Consider the following 17,291-nt stretch of genomic DNA (forward strand, 5'->3'; position numbering starts at 1 on the left):
GACAATCATGGCAATAATTTCTTGAATACAATACCAAAAGCTCTAGGAACAAATGGAAAAGTCAATAAATTGTAGTTCATCAAAATTAAAAGCCTTTGCACATCAAAGGACAGTATCCAAAGAGTGAAAAGGCAACCTACTGAATGCAATAAATATTTCCAAATCATATATCTAATAAGCTACTAATATCGAGAACATATACAGAACGCCTAAACTCAACAACAACAAATATACCCAAGTTAAAAATGGGAAAAGAACTTGAACAGTCATTTCACCAAAGAAACACAAACAGCCCATAAGAACATTAAAAAAAATGCTCAACGTCACTAATCATAACAGATATAGATGAAACTACCAGGTACCACATCTCATCCATTAGGATGGTTAGGATACAGAAACAAAATAGGGACTTCCTCTGGTCCAGTGGTTAAGACTCACCCTTCCAATGCAGGGGGTGGGGGTTTGATTCCTAGCCCAGGAACTAAGATCCCATATGCCTTGGGGTGTGGTTAAAAATTAAAATAATAAGTGTAGGTGAGGATATGGAGAAATAGGATCATTGTACATTGCTGGTGTGAGAGAAAAAATGATGTAGTTGCTGCAGAAAACATATCAATCATAAATCTTCAAAATATTAAAAATGGAATTATCATATGATGGAACAATTACACTCTAGCTATATACCCCAAATAGGTAAAATCAAGAATTTTATCAGATATTTCTAAACCACTGTTCAAATAAGCAAGATTCTCAAGAGCTAAAAGGTAGAAACAACCCAAATGTACACTGACAGGTGAAAGGTTTAACAAATGTGACATAAATGTATCACACGTGCAATGGGATATTTTTCAATCTTAAAAAGAAATTCAGTTCTGATATGTGATACAAGTTGAATATGCCTTGCAAACTATGCCAAGTGGAATAAGCCAAAACATTTTTACAAATCCATTTATTTGAGATACTGGTGGGGGAAATATCTACAGGAGCAAGGGATCGGGGCAGAGTAGGCATGAGCCTTTCCAGCCAGGAGCCAGAGCTGGACCCTGATGTCACCTGGATGCTGACTAAAGACCGTTCCTGCTGAGTGCAGCTTCCAAGAAGCAGGGAAGGATGGTGGAGAGGGGGTGATCATGTAAGTAGGGCAGCACCATAGCAGAGCTCAGTGCGGGACCAGTGACCAAGGTCTATGGTGGGATCAGCATCACTGCAGCTGCCCACAACCCCATTCCCAGCCCACCATCTGGCAGACTCACCTTCAGAGTGTGGGGGGAAGCATGCAGAGCCCCCAGGAAGGGAGACTACTACAAGCAACTATACACAATAAAATGGACAATCTAGAAGAAATTCTTAGAAAGGTATAATCTCCCAAGACAGAACCATGAAGAAATAGAAAATATTAACAGACCAATCACAAGCACTGAAATTGACACTGTGATTTAAAAATTGTTGACAAACAAAAGTCCAGGACCAGATGTCTACACTGGTTACTTCTATCAATCATTTAGAGACGAGTTAACACCTATCCTTCTGAAACTATTTCTAAAAATTGCAGAGGAAGAAACATGCCCAAACTCATTCTCTGAGGCCACTATTACTCTGATACCAGAAGCAGACAAAGATAGCACACAAATACACAAAAACATTACAGACCAATGTGACGGATAAACACAGATGAAAAATCCTCAACAAAATGTTTGTAATCCAAATCCAAAAATGGTTTAAAAGGATCATATATCATAATCAAGTGGGATTAATCCCAGAGATACAAAATTTTTTCAATATCCATAAATCAATCAGTGTGATACACCACATCAACAAACTGAAGAATAAACCATATGATTACCATAATAGATGCAGAAAAAGCTTTAGACAAAATTCAACACCCGTGTATGATAAAAAAAAAAAAAAAAAAACTCTCTAGAAAGTGGGCAGAGATGGAACTTACCTCAGTGTAATATAGGCCATATATGACTAATCCACAGCAAACATCATTCTCAGTGGTGGAAAGCTGAAACTATTATCCCTAAGAGAACAAAACAAGGATGCCCACTCTTGCCACTGTTACTCAACACAGTCATGGAAGTACTAGCCATGACAATCAGAGAAGAAAAAGAAATAAAGAAGAATATGAATTGTAAAGGAAGAAGTAAAACTGTCACTGTTTGCAGATGACAGGATACTATACATAAAAAATCCTAACAATGCAGCCAGAAAACTACTAGAGCTGATCAATGAATTCAGTCAAGTCGCAGGATACCAAAGTAATACACAAAAATCTGTTTTATTTCTATACACTAACAGTGAAAGACTGGAAAGAAAAATTAAGCAATAATCCTATTTAACAATGCATCAAGAAGAATATATAGGAAAAACCTACCTAAAGAGGTAAAAGACCTGTACTATGAAAACTATAAGTTGCTGATGAAAGGTACTGAAGACAACACAAACACATGGAAAGATATAGGATGTACTTGGGTTTGAAGAATAAATATTGACAAAATAACTATACTACCCGAGGCAATCTACAAATTCAATGTAATCCCTCTTAACTTACCAATAGAATTTTTTCAGATATAGAAAAAAAATCTTAATATCTGTATGGAAACACAAGAGATTCCAAATAGTGAAAGCAATCTTCAGAAAGTAAACTGTGGTGTTAGAGAAGACTCTTGAGAGTCCCTTGGACTGCAAGGAGATCAAACCAGTCCATCCTAAAGGAAATCAGTCCTGAATATTCATTGGAAGGACTGATGCTGAAGCTCCAATACTTTGGCCACTTGATGTGAAGAGCTGACTCATTAGAAAAGACCCTGATGCTGGGAAAGACTGAAGGCAGGAGAAGGTGATGACAGAGGATGAGACGGTTGGATGGCATCACTGACTGAATGGACATGAGTTTGAGCAAGCTCTGGGAGCTGGTGATGGACAGGGAGGCCTGGCGTGCCGCAGTCCATGGGACTGCAAAGAGTCAGACATGACTGAGCTACTGAACTGAACTGAATCTTCAGAAAGAAAAATGACACTGGAGGAATCAGGCTCCCTGACTTCAGACTTTACTATAAAACTATAGTCATCAAAGCAGTATGGTACTGGTACAAAAACAGACTTATCAATGTAACAGGATACAGAGCCCAGAAATAAGTTTACTAATCTATGGTCAACTAATATATGACAATGGCAGCAAAATACACAATGTTGAAATGACAGTATCTTCAATAAGTGTGATGGGAAAACTGGACAGTTATGTGTAAACTAATGAAATTAGAACATTTCTAACATACACACAAAAAATAATAAATTCATAATGGATTAGATACTTAAATGTAAGGTGAGATACTATAAAATCCACAGAGGAAAACATAGGCAGAACATTCTTTGACATAAATGGTATCAAAATATGTTTTGGACCGAGTTCCTACAGTAATCAAAATAAAAACAAAAATAAACAAATGGAATCTAATAACATATTACTGTCCAGGGGATTTTTGCAGACACTAACACCTGTGGTGATAATAAGTCTCCAATAAATAGTGTGCTAAACTTAAAAGAATTTGCACAGCAAAGGAAACCATAAACAAAATGAAAAGACAACCCACAGAATGGGAGAAAATATTTGCAAACCATGCAACATACAAGTGATTGTCTTCAAAATATACAAGGAGCTCATGCAGCACAATAAAAAAAAAATACAAGCCAATATAAAATAGGCAGAATATTTATATAAGTAGGAGAAATACAAGTGGCCAAAAAACACGTGAAAAGATGCTCAACATCACCAACTATTAGAGAAATGCAACTCAAAATGACAATGAGGTTATCGTTTCACAGGGGTCAGAATAGCTATCATCAAAACGTCTACAAACAATAAATGCTGGAGAGGGTGTGGAGAAAAGGGAACCCTCCTACGCTGTTTGTGGGAATGTACATTGGTACAACCAATATAGAGAATAGTATGGAGAATTCTTAAAAAAACTAAAAACAGAGCTACCACATGATCCAGCAATTCCAGTCTTGGGCATATATCCAGGGAAAACACAGTTTGAAAAGATACATGCACCCCAATGTTCACTGAAGGACTATTTACAATAGCTAAGATACGGAGGCATCCTAGATGAATGGATAAAGAAGATGTGATACATATATAAAATGGAATATTACTCAGCCATAAAAAGAATGAAATAATGTCATTTGCAGTAACATGGACAGACCATCATACTGAATGAAGTAAGCAGAAAGACAAATATCACATGATATCACTTAGTGTGCAATCTAAAAAATGATACAAATGACCTTATTAACAAAATAGAAACAGACTCACATACATAGAAAACAAACTTCTGGTTATCAAAGGGGAAAGGCAGCAGGGAGGAGGAATAAATTAGGAAGTTGGGATTAAAATATACATACTGCTGTTGCTGCTGCTGCTAAGTCGCTTCAGTCATGTCCGACTCTGTGCGACCCCATAGACGGCAGCCCACCAGGCTCCCCCATCCCTGGGATTCTCCAGGCAAGAAAAAATATACATACTACTATATATAAAATAGATAATTAGCAAGGTCCTACAATATAGCACAAGGAACTCTACCCAAAACTCGGTAATAACCTATACTGGGAAAAGATCTGAAAAAGAATAGATATCTGCAAATGTACAACCAAATCACTATTTGGTACACCTGAATCTAACACAACATTGTAAATCAACCATATCCCAATATAAAATAAAAATGAAACATTAGAAGATAAAAAGATGTATACTCAAATGAACTTTCTTACAGAACAGACAGAGACTTACAGACTTAGAAAATAAACTCATGGTGGCTGGGGGTAAGGGATGCTTAAGCACTTTGGGAAGGTCATGTACACACTGTTATATTTAAAATGGATAACCAACAAAAACCTATTGTATAGCACATGGTGATGGACAGGGAGGCCTGGCATGCTGCAGTCCATGAGGTCGCAAATAGTCGGATATGACTGAGTGACTGAATTGATGGCACGTGGAAAAGTCTTTCCAGTAGTCATGTACAGATGTGCTGCTGCTGCTGCTAAGTCACTTCAGTCGTGTCTGACTCTTCGCAACCCCATGGACTGCAGCCTACCAGGCTCCTCCGTCCATGGGATTTTCCAGGCAAGAGTACTGGAGTGGGGTGCCATTGCCTTCTCCATGTACAAATGTGAGAGCTGGACAATTAAGAAGGCAGAATGCTGAAGAACTGATGCTTTCGAACTGTGGTGCTGGAGAAGACTACTGAGAATTCCTTAGAAAGCAAGGACATCAAGCCAGTCAATCCTAAAGGAAATCAACCCTGAATATTCATTGGAAAGACGGATGCTGAAGCTCCAATAATTGGGCTACCTGATGCAAACAGCTGACTCATTGAAAAGGACCCTAATGCTGGGAAAGTTTGAAGACAGAAGGAGAAGAGGGCAACAGAGGATGAGATGGCTGGATGACATCACCCATTCAATGGACATGAACTTGAGCAAACTCTGGAAGATGGTGAGGAACAGGGAAGCCAGGCGAGCTCCAGTCCATGGGGTTGCAAAGAGTCCGAAACGACTTAGTGACTGAACAACACCAACAGTAATAGCACATGGAACTCTGCTCAAGGTAATGTGCCAGCCTGGATAGGAGGGTTTGGGGAAGAATGGATACAAGTGTATGTATGGCTGAGTCCCTTCACTGTTCACCTGAAATTACCACAACATTGTTAATTGGTTATACACCAATACAAAATGTTTTTGGTGTTAAAAAATAACAAATAAAAATTTTAAAAAGATGTATACCTAAGATAATCTGTACAATAAAAAGGAGATATATATATATATATACACACACACACATATATATATGTACACACATAAGCACACACTCACACATATATATCTGTGTGTGTATATATATCTACATACACATTTATAGGAATTCTTTTTTTTCCCCTCTGTACAAGTAAATATAAATTATAATTCAACTACATAACTCTAAGAAATCTTTGTAGTGTGCAGGCATAAATATAATGCCACCAGAATTTAATCTCCATTAAAATTAAGGATTTCGGAAATTTCTTAATCTTATCAACTTCTAAAATTGGGAGTCACATTACAGACATTTCATGATTTTTTTCAAGTCTGTATTTTCCAAAGAAGTTTCTTCAAGATTTGTTTCCTTGGACAGTTTGAAATAGAAGAGAGAGTGGATGCATTAAAAAAAAAATAATGATCAGGATAGTAATGAATTTACATTTTTCTTAGTTATTGAAATGCATATTTCATATGATATGATACATTAATTAAGCATCCAATGGTCAGTCCACAATGACTGTTTCCATGCTTCTACCTCTGTTTTCCTGTGAGTTTTACAGTTTTAGCTCCTACACTTAGGTCCTTGAATCATTTTGAATAAATTTTCATATGATGTGAGGTATCGATTCAGCTTCATTCTTTGGCAATGTTAGTATCCAGTTTTCTGAGCACTGTTTGTTGAAAAGACTGTTTCCCCCACAACAATCTAGCTTTTCTTTGTTTTATCCTGCACTGCGTGGCATGCGGGATCTTAGTTCCCTCACCAGGGATCAAAACCTTGCCCTCTGCACTGTAAGCTCTGAGTCTTAATCACTGGACTGCCAAGAAGTCCCAAAACAATGTAGAATTTCCAGATGTTCAAGTTGATTTAGAAGACTCAGAGGAACCAGCGATCAAATTGCCATCATTCGTTGGAACACAGAAAAAGCAAGAGAATTTAAGAAAAACATCTATTTCTGCTTCATTGACTATGCTAAAGCTTTTGACGGTGTGGATCACAGCAAACTGTGGAAAATTCTTAAAGAGATGGGAATACCAGAACACCTGACCTGCCTCTTGAGAAATCTGTATACAGGTCAAAGGGCAAGCCCCAGCAAGATGGTAGGAGGGGCAAAATTGCATTTAGAATCAAACCCCATTCCCACCAGCGATGCTCAGAGGGCTCAAACAAACCTTGTGTGCACCAGGACACAGGGATCCCACAGAGTCTGAGACAGAATTGTCTTTCGGTGTCTCCTGTGGAGGTAGAGGTCACCAGTGGACTGCCACAGGGACAGGGATTCTGGGTGCAGCAGATGTGGGTATGGCACAACCCTCTTGGAGGAGGTTGCCATTAACCACACCATATAGCTGCCAGAACTTACGTAGGACTGGGAAATAGACACTTGAAGGGCACAAACAGAACCTTGTGTGCACCAGGACCCAGGAGAAAGAGGCAGTGACCCCACAAGAGACTGACCCAGACTTGCCCAGGAGTCTCCAGTGGAGGCATGGGTTGGTGGTGGTCTCCTGCAGGATTGAGGGCAGTAAGTGTAGCAATACATGCATGGGATCCTTTGAAGGACGTTGCCATTACCTCCACCATAGTTTGAAAGTGAAGTTGCTCAGTCGTATCCGACTCTTTCCAATCCCATGGACTGTAGCCTACCAGGCTTCTCCCTCCATGGGATTCTCCAGGCAAGAGTACTGGAATGGGTTGCCATTTACTTCTCCAGGGGATCTTCTCAACCCAGGGATCGAACCCAGGTCTCCCTCATTCCAGGCAGATGCTTTAACCTCTGAGCCACCAGGGAAGCCACCCCACCGTAGTTTGGCCCCAGGTAAATAGCAGGGAGAAAACATAGCTCCATCCATCAACAGAAAATTAGATTAAAGATCTACTGAGCATGGCCCCGCCATCAGAAACAGATGCAGTTTCCCCTTCAGTCAGTCTCCCCCATCAGGAAACTTCCATGAGCCACTTATCCTTATTCAGCAGGGGGCAGACAGACTGAAAACCACAATCACAGAAAACTAACCAATCTGATCACATGGACCACAGCCTTCTCTAACTCAGTGGAACTATGAGCCATGCCATGTAGGGACACCCAAGATGGTCATGGTGGCGAGTTCTGACAAAATGTGGTCCACTGGAGAAGGGAATGGCATACCACTTCAGTATTCTTGCCTTGAAAACCCATGAACAGTATGAAAAGGCAAAAAGATAAGACACTCAAAGATGAACTCCCCAGGTCAGTAGGTGCCAAATATGCTATTGGAGATCAGTGGAGAAATAACATAAGAAAGAATGCAGACATGGAGCCAAAGCAAAAACAATATCCAGTTGTGGATGTGAAGAAGGGTGATGGAAGTAAAATCTGATGCTGTAAAGAGAAATATTGCATAGGAACCTGTTAGGTCCATGAATCAAGGCAAATTGGAAGTGGTAAAACAGGAGATGGCAAGAGTGAATGTCAACGTTTTAGGAATCAGTGAACTGAAATGGACTGGAATGGGTGAATTTAACTCAGATCACCATTGTATCTACTACTGTGGGCAAGAATCCCTTAGAAGAAATGGAGTAGCCATCATAGTCAACAAAAGAGTCCAAAATTAAGCACTTGGATGCAATCTTAGATGACAGAATGATCTGTTTGTGTCCAAGGCAAACCATTCAATATCACAGCAATCCAAGTCTATGCCCCAACCAGTAATTCTGAAGAAGCTGAAGTTGAATGGTTCTATGAAGACCTACAAAACCTTCTAGAATGAACACCCCAAAGAGATGTCCTTTTCATTATAGGTGACTGGAATGAAAAAGTAGGAAGTCAAGAAGCACCTGAAATAACAGGCAAATTTGGCCTTGGAGTACAGAAAGAAGCATGGCAAAGGCTAATAGAGTTTTGCCAAAAGAACACACTGGTCACAGCAAACACCCTCTTCCAACAACACAAGAGAAAATTCTACACATGGACATCACCAGATGGTCAACACTGAAATCAGACTGATTATATTCTTTGCAGCCAAAGATGGAGAAGCTCTATACAGTCAGCAAAAACAAGACCGGGAGCTGACTGTGGTTCAGATCATGAACTCCTTATTGCCAAATTCAGACTTAAATTGAAGAAAGTGGTGAAAACCACTAGACCATTCAGGTATGACCTAAATCAAATCCCTTATGATTATACAGTGGAAGTGAGAAATAGATAAGGGACTAGCTCCGATAGACAGAGTGCCTGAATGAACTACGGATGGAGGTTCGTGACACTGTACAGGAGACAGGGATCAAGACCATCCCGGTGGAAAAGAAATGCAAAAAAGCAAAATGGCTATCTTGTAAGGGAAGGCCTTACAAATAGCTGGGAAAAGAAGAGAAGCAAAAAGCAAAGGAGAAAAGGAGAGATATACTCATTTGAATGCAGAGTTCCAAAGAATAGCAAGGAGAGATAAGAAAGCCTTCCTCAGCGATCAATACAAAGAAATAGAGAAAACCAATAGAATAGGAAAGACTAGAGATCTCTTCAAGAAAATTAGAGAGATACCAAGGGGACATTTCATGCAAAGATGGGCTCAATAAAGGACAAAAATGGTATGGACCTAATAGAAGCAGAAGATATTAAGAAGAGGTGGCAAGAATACACAGAAGAACTATACAAAAGAGACCTTCATGACCTAGATAATCACGATGGTATGATCACTCACCTAGAGCCAGACATACTGGAATGTGAAGTCAGATGGGCCGAAGGAAGCATCACTACAAACAAAGCTAGTGGAGGTGATGGAATTCCAGCTGAGCTATTTCAAATCCTGAAAGATGACACTGTGAAAGTGCTGCACTCAATATGCCAGCAAATTTGGAAAACTCAGCAGTGGTCACAGGACTGGAAAAGGTCAGTTTTCATTCCAAACCGAAAGAAAGGCAATGTCAAAGAATGCTCAAACTCCTGCACAATTGCACTCATCTCACACGCTAATAAAGTAATGCTCTAATTTCTTCAAGCCAGGCTTCAACAGTATGTGAACCGTGAACTTCCAGATGTTCAAGCTGGTTTTAGAAAAGGCACAGGAACCAGAGATCAAATTGCCAACATCCACTGGATCATCAAAAATGCAAGAGAGTTCCAGAAAAACATCTACTTCTGCTTTATTGACTATGCCAAAACCTTTGACTGTGTGGATCACAACAAACTGTGGAAAATTCTGAAAGAGATGGGAATACCAGACCACCTGACCTGCCTCTTGAGAAACATGTGCGCAGGTCAGGAAGCAACAGTTAGAACTGAACATGGAACAATAGACTGGTTCCAAATAGGGAAAGGAGTACATCAAGGCTGTATACTGTCACCCTGCTTATTTTATATGCAGAGTACATTATGAGAAATGCTGGGCTGGAGGAAGCACAAGCTGGAATCAAGATTGCTGGGAGAAATATCAATAACCTCAGATATGCAGAAGACACCACCCTTATGGCAGAAAGCGAAGAATAACTAGCCTCTTGATGAATGTGAAAGAGGAGAGTGAAAAAGTTGGCTTAAAGCTCAACATTCAAAAAACTAAGATCATGGCATCCAGTCACATCACTTCATGGCAAATTATATGGGGAAACAGTGGAAACAGTGGCAGACTTTATTTTTCTGGGCTACAAAATCACTGCAGCCATGAAATTAAAAGATGCTTACTCCTTGGGAGAAAAGTTATGACCAACCTAGACAGCATGCTAAAAAGCAGAGACATTACTTTGCCAACAAAGGTTCATCTAGTCAAGGCTATGATTTTTCCATTAGCCATGTATGCATGTGAGAGTTGGACTATAAGGAAAGCTGAGTGCTGAAGAATTGATGCTTTTGAACTGTGTGCTGTTGGAAAAGACTCTTGAGAGTCCTTTGGACTGCAAGGAGACCCAACCAGTCCATCCTAAAGGAAATCAGCCTGAATATTCATTGGAAAGACTGATGCTGAAGCTGAAACTCCAGTAGTTTAGCCACCTGATGCGAAGGACTGTATCATTTGAAAAGACCCTGATGCTGGGAAAGATTGAAGGCAGGAGGAGAAGGTGTTGACAGAGGATGACATGGTTGGATGACATGACGGATTCAATGGACATGAATTTGAGTAAATTCTGCGAGTTAGTGATGGACAGGGAGGCCTGGTGTGCTGCAATCCCTGGGATCGCAGAGTCAGACAGGACTGAGTGACTGAAAATACCAAATCACTATGTTGTACACCTGAAACTTACATAGTGTATGCCAAGGATATGTAATAAAACAGAAAATTTCACTTACATCAAACTATCATCTACTAGATAATTCTTTGTAGTCTCACGTAAATATCTTTTGACTAATATACGATGTTGAAATAAATGACCTTTTTTATTTTTGAAGAAAAAGATAGACAATCCCAGGAGCAAGAAAGCTAACTTGTTCATGATTTCACCTACAACCGAAAGAAGAAAAACAAAGTTGAATTTTAACAAGGCTGAATTTCCCTTTTAGGAAGGTAGTATGTAAAGTCCAATTTGTAAAGTTTAAATAGAGAAAGCTATTCACTAAAATGTGAAACTTCAGGATGAGCAAATGTAAAAAGCGTGTTTGGGCTCTTTAAGTATAATACATTAGTTTCTCATGTGGTTTTGTTCTCTAGTATATTTTGGCGGTGGCAAAATTCGCCCCCCCCCACCTTCACTTCACCATTACATAATCAGCCCTCTTCCATGTAGCTAGCTGCATATGGCTAAACAAAATTTTTGGATATTTCTGTATTCAAGGTGTTAAAATCCATTACTACCATCACACTTTTTTGAGGCCTGAATTGCCCCAAGTTGGCCATGTGGAGTCCCTTCAAACTAGTTCTTGGTTTTAATTTCTTTAAATTTTGAAATAATTTCTAAATAAATTTTAGACTTACAGAAAAGCTGTAACAATTAATACAGATAGTTCATGTATAACTTCCATTGAACATGTCCTAATGGAAACACCTTATATAACCATGATGTAAATGATCAAATTCAGAACATTAACAATGATACAAGTAACTAAACTGCAGATCTTCGTGGAATTTTGCTAATCTTCGCACTAATGACATTTTTTTTTAGTCCACTAGCCAACACAGGTACCCACGTTATGTTCAGGTGTTATGTCTTATTATTTTATGACTGTCCCTCAGTTGTTCTTTTTAATATATTTATTTGGCTGTATGGTGTCTTAGTTGAAGCATGCAGGGTCTCCTTTGTTGCATCACATGGGATCTTTCCTTGTGGCACACAGAGTGTCTAGTTGTAGCACGTGGGCTTAGCTGCTTCATGGCATGTGGGATCTTAGTCCTCTGACCAGGGATTGAACCCACGTCCCTGGCATTGCAAGGTGGATTCTTAACCATTGGACCACCAGCAAAGTCCCTCCTAAGTTGTTCTTTGTACTTCATGATACACACACTTTTTAACAGTACTGATCCGATATCTTGTAGAATGTTTCCCAGTTTGAATGTTTTGTGTTTCCCACAATTAGAGTGAGCTCATGCAATTTAATTAGCCCTCAGTACATCATATCATGGATTGATGATGCTAAAGTGTCTTCTTAGAGACGGTGTTAAATTTGATCACTTGCTTGTGTGGTGCAGGGGTTCAGAACAGCCTTCCTGAAAATATGCCATTTTGGCATGCAAATTATTTTCAGCTACAGGCAATCTAGATGCTACGGGCCCAAGATAAACTTTTACCTTTTCTTTAAATAATTTAAATTGAGGGCAGTGCCGAAATAACAGATAATACTAGAAATAACTTTTTATGACCCATTTCTATGGCAGGACAAACATCTAATTACTAAAAATATGTCCTTCTTATTCTGCTGTGACTTACCCTCCCACCCTCTCTGAAATTCCATCCCTTAATCCCATTACTTAAATCGGGATGGCATGTATACCTCATTACATCTTTCTGACTCAGAACCATTCATGTAAGATGGGTTTCTGTATGTGTGGCATTCAATTAGATTTTCTTCTGTTAATCTGTCTCATGTCAATTTAATTCTTAGACAAGCCAGAAGAATCTAGAAGGTGAGAGGAAAGTTTTCTTCCTCCCTGACAGTGGTCTCTGCTGAATTTCTCCAACATAAAGTTACTGCTTTTCCTTTTGTAATTAATTAATGTCTTATGTGCACAGCTTTTGACACTATGCCAATATCTCGTTGCTTTCCGTACTTTCATCCACTAGTTTTACTATCAACCAACAGTTCTTTACGCACCAGTTTTTTTCTGTCATGTTTGCCCCAAATGATTTTTCTATTACCTTCAATCCTTCTTCACTTATTAGAATTGCTCTCTAAATTAAAGAAGGGGTAAACTTTCTCCCCAATTTATTTGTTAATTCAATTACTTAGTTGAATTATTTAACTATTACAATTCAACTATGTTCACATGAACTCTTTTAATCTTGGAGCATCTTGTGAGTCTAGTGTCCTGGAACAAGAACTTTGTGAAATAACACTATAAATATGTTAACATCCACCAGGAATGGGCTAACAGTGTAACCGGAGACTAACATTCTAACCACTTTTCTAACCATCATGACTTTTTGATTCTTAAAGTACATGGGCATAAATACATAATTGTCATCATTCTGCATGATCTACATGGCTTTTCAATGTAAGTCATTAAAAATGCTGCTTAAAGGGAGTAATTGAGGACTTCCCTGGTGGCCCACTGGCTAAAACTTTGTGCTCCCATTATAGGGCACCTGGGTTCGATCCCTGATCAGGGAACAAGATCCTGTATGCTGCAACTAAGACCCAGCACAAACAAATAAATGAATAAATAAATAAAATTGTTTTTAAAAAGAAAGCAATTAATTCCAATTCTTCTGTTTGGTATCACATATGCTACAGACAATTACTTATAATTTTTTTATAATTGGTATGTGATAGTATTCCTGATAAACAGAAACAAAAATAGCGTACTTTCTTAATACAATGCTTTCATGATGACAAAAATGTTTTTCCAAGGTAATTTCTAGATGCTGGTATGTATAAATTCAATTAAATTGGGATTTGAAGTGAAAATTATGTAGTCCACCTCACAATGCAGCCATTGTTTCAAGCCATCCCTGCTGAATTCCCCTATTAGCAGTTAATAATATTTTAAACACAAAGGGTGGGGGGCAATAAAATGGTTTGATGAATACATATATCTCCATTTTTATTTCTACGATCTATCTATATTTAAGAGTTTCTCTAATAATTGTGATTTTTTAAGGAAAGTTTAAGACTCTTTCTATTTAAGAAATAATGCATGAATTTGTCTGATACTCCAATACATGATTTTGCCTGATTTTGTTCCAAATTTCTCATGTTCCCAAACTCTATTACATTGGTTTATTTATTTCTTCCACAAACCCAGTATGGTTTAAACTTTCCTTCTTTTCATATTCTTTAGGTATAAGACAGTGAGGATGAAATTTAGACATGTAGCCTAAGATTAGATACTATATAGATTAATTACAGCTTCTAACTGGAAAGAATTTTAAGTATACCAGTAATCACTGAAATAGGGAGTCTGTGATGAATGTCAGCCAAAGGTTATAGTTGAGGTATTATGGTTTAATGGAAAGGGAAATGCTTTGTGGAAATAGAGGGTTTTTATAGGATTAAAAAAGGAACAAACCTTAGATGTATGGATATGGGGAGAAGTAGGGCATGCCAGTATGTGGATAATGTAAGCAATAGATTGGTGGGGTATGAATGGAGGTAACAGCAGCCCACTGCTGAGGTGGAATCAAGATCGTATTTATATAGGCACTGAGTGACAGAGAGATCCACACTAATAACGGGAGCAAAGAGAAACTGCTGACTGGACAATCACTTTCAGAGAAGCAAAAGATAATGATAACTTGAACTAAAAGCAATGGAAACTGAAACAAAGAAAGATGGGGCCAGACTTGGAACTCCTAGAAGGCTCGTATCTTAATCACTGCTTGCAGTTGAGGGATGAGGACAGGGAAAAGGCAGACGTAAAAGATGAATGATATTGGTGACCTGTGCAGGTGAGACTGGGACAGGACACAGGCAGTATCATTCAAAGAAAGAGGAAACCCAGATAAAAAGCCCTTGGAGGGGCATGTTCTGGTGTGAAATAACCCACTATCAGCTCCTGACAGAACCCTAGGACTTCAAAATGCAGAAGTCTACAGTCAGATTTTAAGGAGATACACTAAACTGGAGGCTAGAGAGAGGTTTAGAACTGAGTAATGCGGTGAAACTGGAGAAGGCAATGGCATCCCTCTCCAGTACTCTTGCCTGGAAAATCCCATGGACCGAGGAGCCTGGAAGGTTGCAGTCTATGGGGTTGCACAGAGTCGGACACGACTGAAGCGACTTAGCAGCAGCAGCAGCAGCAATGCGGTGAAACAATTAATTTGATTATGCATAAAAACATCACTGTTATTGCATTATTAATAAAGGAGGTATATCTTGTTGACTCATGCATGGAAATACATACCTAAGTACATATTAGCTTTAAAACGGCAAGTCATTTTATTTTTATGTACAAGTCTGTTAATTCATACTTAGATATAGGTTAGTTTTATTTTTGTGTACAGATTTGCTTAACAATCACTCAACTTCTGGATAACTGAAGAACCTTTATAAGTAGTTTATATTGTCTAGACCCAAGGTATGCAGCAAACCCAGTCTGGAGCAAAATGGGAAATAACATCTTTCTAAAGACAGGCTTAAAAGTCCTAATCCAGTAATTTAAGATGTTTCCTTTCTCTGGTAGCAGAGCTGAATTATACCTAGCTGCCAGGCCACCATTCACAGGGACAGCCAAGAAAACAGGGTACAGGCCACCGAAAACAAGACCAACCAATCCACCTCGTGTTATGGTACAGGTTTCACAATGCAGATCACCTGTATTCAAAGGTAAACTTACAAAACGTTTGTAAGATATGTTTGCTGTCAAAAATGGGATCACCGCCGCTGGTAAGCCAGCAGCCTGTGTCACATGTAAGATGCATCGAAAAAGACTGTTTCCTATTAGGCAACAGAGAGCAGCATTAAGTCCAATATGTTAATCCATTTTCAATTAACAATGGATTGATTTCAATCAATCCATTCCTTTCTGCTTCTGGAAGTTCGTTAATTTTTCTGGCTATGATATCAATTAAGTTCTCCTTGATAGTACCATCTGGTTCATGATTTTCTATCTTGAGCCTTACACTCTTCTCCCAGCAGTCGCTGCCTCCTCCGGTCTTCATTAGCTAAGTGAGGGCTCACCCCAACCTTTGCTCAAGTCGCCTATGTGCAGCCATTTTGGCTGCCACAAGGCAAGTCATTTATATGTTCTTCTTTTATTATATTCACAGTCTTTGTCATCTAGAGTTGTGAAGAAAAAATGACAGACTGAAGATTTGTCAGAAAACTTTTCAGTGTAGGTCAAAATACTTGTGAGCTCATGGGTGGACTGAGAGAATATTACGCTGAGTGAAATAGACAGAGAAAGACAAATTATGTATGATATCACTTACATGAGGAATCTAAAAATATACAACAAAGGAATATATATAGCAAAAGAGAAACTGACTCACAGATACAGAAAACAAATTAGTGGTTACCAGTGAGGAGAAGAATGGAGGAAAGGGCACGATATGGGTAGAGGATTAAGAGATACAGAATACAATGTATAAAATAAAAAGCAAGAATATATTGTACAGCACAAGCAATTATAGCCATTTTTTGCAATAACTTTGAATGTAGTATAATCTACACAAATACTGAATCACTATGCCATACCTTAAACTAATACAAGATTATAAATCAACTATATGTCAATAAGAAGAAGGCAATGGCACCCCACTCCAGTACTATTGCCTGGAAAATCCCATGGATGGAGGAGCCTGGAAGGCTGCAGTCCATGGGGTCGCTGAGGGTCGGACACGACTGAGCGACTTCACTTTGACTTTTCACTTTCATGCATTGGAGAAGGAAATGGCAACCCACTCCAGTGTTCTTGCCTGGAGAATCCCAGGGATGGGGGAGCCTGGTGGGCTGCCGTCTATGGTGTCGCACAGAGTCGGACACGACTGAAGCGACTTAGCAGCAGCAGCAGCATATGTCAAGAAAAAGAAATTGGTTATTCATGGAATGTCTATGAACGTTAATTCTATCTGGCACCAAAACAGTTATGGTGAAGATATAAGGAAATATAAGTCGATCATTCTCTGTAATGACTTATAATCTTGATGAGCTCAAACAGCATTCTCATCTGAATCTTGATTAGAGTATTATATTTTCATTTGTTATATCACCATAGATTATGTCTCATATTGGGCCATAAGCTCCTTGAACTAAAATGTCTTCTACTTCATTTTAGCCCAAACAGACATAGTTGACTATTTGTTCAAACTATTAACCACACACAGTAAGTCAACATATTCCTATTCTGAAAATCACAACCTTAGAGAGAATTTATAAATATTAATAATAGGAGCTTGAAATATATTACACAGACCCTTTATAAAAGCA

The 17,291-nt window shown here is 38.8% G+C and overlaps 1 pseudogene; it reads right to left on the reverse strand.

Annotated features, from left to right (window-relative positions):
• Positions 1-15,361: 15,361 nt before the first annotated feature.
• LOC129640131 (transmembrane protein 126A-like) lies at positions 15,362-16,821 on the reverse strand (annotated as a pseudogene).
• Between the last annotated feature and the right edge of the window lie 470 nt (positions 16,822-17,291).

This window comes from Bubalus kerabau, chromosome X (genome assembly GCF_029407905.1).
Source record: "Bubalus kerabau isolate K-KA32 ecotype Philippines breed swamp buffalo chromosome X, PCC_UOA_SB_1v2, whole genome shotgun sequence".
Taxonomy (NCBI): domain Eukaryota; kingdom Metazoa; phylum Chordata; class Mammalia; order Artiodactyla; family Bovidae; genus Bubalus; species Bubalus kerabau.